The following is a 6261-nucleotide window of genomic DNA, read 5'->3' as shown; positions in this document are numbered from 1 at the left end:
GACCCGACAATACTTTCCATGTGCAAGTTTTATTTCTATTATATCTATATTATTGATTATTCTATTATATCTATAATATATATAAATTGAACTATTTATTTCAATTATATCTATATAATCTTACTTTCTTATGTTCATATTCATTCATTCATTCATTATCTGTAACCCTTATCCAGTTCAGGGTCACGGTGGGTCCAGAGCCTACCTGGAATCATTGGGCGCAAGGCAGGAATACACCCTGGAGGGGGCGCCAGTCCTTCACAGGGCAACACAGACACACACACATTCACTCACACACTCACACCTACGGACACTTTTGAGTCACCAATCCACCTACCAACGTGTTTTTGGACTATCGGAGAAAACCGGAGCACCCAGAGGAAACCCACACAGACACGGGGAGAACACACAAACTCCTCACAGACAGTCACCCGGAGCAGGAATCGAACCCACAACCTCCAGGCCCCTGGAGTAAACACTGTAAATATCCCCTCTGCATGACTTTTAAAGGATTATCTTATCTGATATTATCAAGGCTCTACCTGATCTTCTCGACATCCAGCAGAGATGAATAGCTATTGTAACGTTCTTTCACCACGGCACAAGAAAAGCAGAGAGGCTCATAAGAAGTTCAGAATCAATTGGAGTTTCCAGAACACAAACTGATAGTCAGTTGAAACAAGGGGGAACTCTGTGTTCTACATATTGGACAGATCTGAGCAGAAAAAAGCTGAAACCACAATCTTCTGTCTTCTCGCGAAGAGCCATTTGAAGAAGTAAGGATATAAAAATAAAATCAGAATGCTCTTCTGAAATATTGTTAAAATCATCCAGCAAGGTGCACACTGGACATGTTAACATCATTCCTTAACACAAAACCTTGCCTTTTATTTTCATTTGCATTAAGAACTGAGAATTTTATTTAAAGATTAAGTACAGATTTGAGAGAGTAAGCTCAGCTCCTTAACCAAGGTAAAACTGAGGACCACAGTTTACTAGTCACTTTTGGAAGGCCTAGTCACTTTTGAAAGGCAACTGCAATCCAGGCTGCCTGTGCTATCCAGAAACGAGTCCTGTAAGTCCTTGTACCCTTTTATCTTCTTTTCACTTGCTGCTGGCTCAGTGGGTGAATCACCAGGGGCCTCATTTATAAAACTCTATCTGGATTTTGGAGTGAAAGTGTGTGTGCGCCCAAAGGCAGAAAATCTGAATGCTGTTTTCTCTTTATAAATCACAACCTTCTTCAGAACATGTGCAGCTGAACCAGCCTTGTGTTCTGCCTCCTTTACACCCACATTTACCTATAGATGGTCAATTCATATACCCTCGTAAATATTTAAATATGGGCTTCTCTGTTAATTTTTGCGTGAAAGAGTGGAGACAACGGAGGACTGAAAGACAAAAATGAGAAACTTTGGAGACTGCGAGGTAGAAGTTATTGTTTCAGAGGTAGAGGCGAGATAAAATGTGTTATTTGGTGCCTTAGTCGTGACATTACACACAAACATTTTAAATCGGCTCATTAACCAGTCATTATTGTCTGCCAAAAAATCTTTATGATCTCTGAAAACATGTTGCCTTGTTTTTCAGTGAGCTAGGTTTAAGTAGAGCTAAAAAAAGACATCATGACACAGTGGATCAGCCTCTCGCTTATTTATATGTAAACTTGTGATTCTGCACAGGTTACAGCTGTTTAAGCTCTTAATTATCTGCAGCTATTACCAGCCCATAATGAAGTACTGTCTATTTATAATGGAGTTAAAAGTAGAATGATATACAACAAGCAATGTAGTTTTAATATTTTTTATATTCCGCATTTTTTAAAGTTATTTTAAAAAGGTGAGTGTTCATTTTCCTTAATTCTTCTCTAATTTTGATTTTATATTCTTTATCTGTTATAGATGGGTCAAACCTTGTTAAATATACGCTCAATAGTACACAAAGTAATTTTTATAAATCAGTTCCTGTATGAGATGTTACGTATGCACACTTCAGACCAGATTTTATGTGCATTCACCCTTTATACCAGGATACAAGTATTTATCTTTTTTGTTCCTGCACTGTAGCACCTAATGTCATGCTCAACAGATTCAGAAAAACTGTTCCTGTGAAAATGTGGGTTGCTTGGGGCAGCTGACGGTGTGACGGGTGCAAGTCCAGGTTCTCAACATCACCCACTAACACAAATCAACCAACAAGTCCTTCAGTAACTACAACTTATTATTACTGTTTTCATTAGGATAGACAGTTAAATGGTGACTGTTACATAAAAAGCCGAACTAATCAACTAAACAAAATTTAATGTGATCTTCAAAAGGTATACACTATATAGTCACATTATAATGATGATGAGACCTGTGTTCACTCTGCTTCTGGAAAGGTCAGAGAGTCAGTGCACATCTGGCTGATTATTCTAGGGGAAATAGCTGTGGTGAAGTTCAGTGAAGATCAGAGATTTAATAGGAACTCTCTGTGTCCACTTTACTGGAGAGTACGAAAAAGTGCTGAACTGATCAATGACAAACTGCTGGTTTTGTTTTGGTTTGTTTTCTTTATGGAGTTTGTTGATGAACATAACTATGCTATTTTTTTCTTTCTAAGTGCCCTCCCTTTTCCACAAGTGTCTAAAGGTGCCAGTGGTGGACAAAGTACACACAGTGGTGGACAATGTATCTGAGTTATGGTACAGATACTTAATTTAAAATAATACTACAGTCATTATAATCATACAGAAGATAAGGTGTAAAATATCCTATGCCAATTCATTAGAGTTTCACATAGAGCCCACCCCACTCTCTTCCTACCTGCAGCCACTAAAATTCCTGTTGAATCTTACACCTCAACACTAAGGTTGCTGTGGTCGTTTATGATCTGATCAGCAATCAGCTCTCCTAAACAACTACGTGAGCCCAGCCCATGAGTACCCAAACCACCCACTGCATCACTAGCTCTTCACAAGAGTCATCAGGTAGGCATCTCCTCTCACTGGTGAATTGAGAATCCCCCCCCCCCCCCCAAAAACCTCCAGAAGGCTCAACAGTCACTGTTGATGAGAACTGGCAAATGCAAGCGTTTGTTCTAGAGACCTGTAGTTACTCAGACCTGTAGTTACCCCCCACCCACAAGCTAGATTCAGTCATTCCTTACCCTTTACCATTAGCAACCATAAATCCACACTGGCCTCCCTGGTGATTAAGGCTGTACCTTGCCCCACTGGCACCGTTAATGCATGATCAGTACCACCAGTTCCATGTGACCAACCCCCCGTACAGGTCAGTTCAGGCTATTCTCATCTCTGGTACCACGCTGGTGGAACGAGCTTCCAAGCACTATCAGAGCAACAGAAACCATCTCTGCATTCAAGAAATCATTGAAAACCCAGCTCTTCTGAGAGTATCTTTTGCACTGAATGTCTTTCTTTAATGCACTTATTACTTCCTGGCATATTGCACTTAATGTAAGGTCATTTGTATAATTTGTGCTGTAGTTCGAATGTTAGATCCTCTTTTGTAAGTCGCTTTGGATAAAAGCGTCTGCCAAATGCATAAATGTAAATCTAAATGTAAATGATATTTACATGCTACATCACCAACAACCACAACAGCACCTCTACAGTGCATTTCCCCAAGTAATCTGTGCTCTCCTTATCCACAACCACTGACTAGACCTTTCAGCTGTTTCTGATAACTCCTTCACAGCTGCCCTTAGTAACCTCATTATAAATGTAAATCAAACAGAGGAGTTGGTGTTTGATCCTAGCGCTTTAAGTGATGTCTTATGATCATATTTCTTATGAAGATATAAACTGTATGGGATTATTCCAGAATGAAGGTTCGTGTTTTACAGAGCCTGATTAGCTGTAGAATATAGACATGGTATGGTAATCTTTCAGTACAGTTAAAATTTCAGGTCCGTTCAGTGGTAAAGATGAATATGAAGGTTATAGGGAAAAAAGAAAATAAAAGGTCATATCAGTCCATAAATGAAGAGCTTGTGCTCAGCACGAAAAAATAGTGATGGACCCATCCTGTGTCTTTTATTCCAAGCTCCTACCCTCAGCATGTCAAAGTGTAGACTTAATAGATACAAAAACTCACGTGTGCCAGCATCAATAATCATCTAAACTTTAAGAACTAAAGGTTTGTGCAATATAAAAAATGGCAATCCTATGGTTAACCCCTATTTCAGGGTGTGGTGTGTAATCTGATTGGTTCCTGTGCTGAATGATGACGGTGTAGATATAAATACAGCAGATTTACAGCAGGTTTAACTCTCAGAACAACACTAAACTCACTCAGAGGCTTCACTTCTGCTGAAAGACCCTCCTCCAACACCATGGCATCTACAGACACAGCTGCTCTAGGAGACGGCCCATGGTCACAGTGGCAGGATGCTGATGCAACTGTGAAGGGAATCTGCTTGAAGGTGAATACGTTTCCTCTCATTTTTCTAGTGTATAATTGATTTCACTGACTGGGAACTTGTCTGAATCAAACATTGAAGACTTTAAAAACAAGACTTTATAAAGAGCGTTTATATCAGGCCTTTATGAGCTGCTCTAGTCATTTGGAGGCTGTTATGATTACAAAGTGAAAATAACTTTATTAATGATGAGTGTGTGTTGTCATTAACTCAGGTTCCATAATTATATTATCACCTGCTCATAAAAACACTGTAAACATAGCTCACTGTAACTCAGGGCTCTGGTCTACAGTGCGGAGGGTGGAGGTGAACACTTGGTTCCTCTGAGAGATGATAGGCCACCCCACATTTTTTTCAAACAGATGCTAACACAATGCCACGGACCAGATTAATGATTAACAATGCTTACAGTGCTCATACGAAGTCAGATTATAATGTTTTTGGAGTTTAAGTATAATGTGGGTACTATGAGTTTATGACGTAAACTTTTGTTTCATGAAGTGTTACTTATATTGTACAAAAGGCTATGTGCTCGAGAAGGAGTGATGTACCGGACTTATTCACACTGCAATTGTTGCATTCAGGACTTATATAAGAGTTACACCTGTTCGTGCTTATCAGTCACTGTGATGTAGTGTTGTGTGGGTGAATGCCAAATAAATGAGTAACTATGTTTTATCTGTTGTTAAACGACACCACTTCATGTAACTAAGTTAGAGATTTACTCTCCAATGTTTATACTTAGTGCAGTAATCACGTACTGTTGTTAGAAAGTGGCTGTTAGCGATTAGCTGGTTTATATCACTACTTAGGCACTCATTGTTTTCTATAGGATGTGAGAATAGAATGTAATAGTGATAATTCTTTGTTTGATTACTTTACAGCCACACATTCATCCAGACAATCCTCTACCTACTGAAATATCTGCTAATGTGCAATGTTCTGTATTGCTGCTCTGAATTGCAAGTAAAGAGAGGGATATTGAAACGTCTGCCTCTTTCCTGTGCTCTGACCCGCACCCCAGAGTGAATACCACTACTATAAACCTCGCCTACATTACAATCAATATCAGCCTTCCCAACATATATAATTCTAACTGTTGGAGATGAAGTGTGCCATTTGAAACCTCTTGAATGCAGTTATAAGGTTTTCTGAATACAGGATTCATGAGACGCGATGGTCACAACTGAATTATAATAACAGGTATTGGAGGGCATGCCATCACTCCTGAGAACACAGTTCCACTGCTCCCCTGTTTGATGCTGGGGGATTTTATACCCTTCTCCCCTGCTGTGTTCTGTGCACTAGTCAGCACTTTGGAATCTTGAAAAGCACTCTATAAATTTAATTTATTATTAATATGTGTTCAGTTTCTAGTTTCTAATAAGTGTCTAGTTATTTTTCACACAATGTAATGCCTTTATTTAAATAAACATTAAACTAACTTCATTCAACCATCAGTGAAAGAGGTCTCTGTATTATTATTATTATTATTATTATTATTATTATTATTATTACTGTATTGTTTATTATTTTCATGTTTTTCCAGCTGTAGACTGCAACTGAACACAAAGTTAAAGAAACATTCACAGTTTGTGAGGCTCTGGATTACCAATCACAAGATTCTGCAGAAATGTACTACAGAATCAAGGTATATTTAATACTAAAGTGTGATTAAGGTTTGTCATTTGCTAATGAAATTAGCAATTTCTTTTCATTTTCTGTACACCAAAGTTATTTAGAGTACTTTATGCAGTTTAATGTCATTTATTTGCAGTTAACTACTTCATATCTTAAACACAGAGTGTTCTCAGTCATCACTGAACATCTTTCCTCCTG

Source organism: Hoplias malabaricus, chromosome 6 (assembly GCF_029633855.1).
Source record: "Hoplias malabaricus isolate fHopMal1 chromosome 6, fHopMal1.hap1, whole genome shotgun sequence".
NCBI lineage: Eukaryota > Metazoa > Chordata > Actinopteri > Characiformes > Erythrinidae > Hoplias > Hoplias malabaricus.
Note: the sequence above shows the minus strand (reverse complement) of the source record.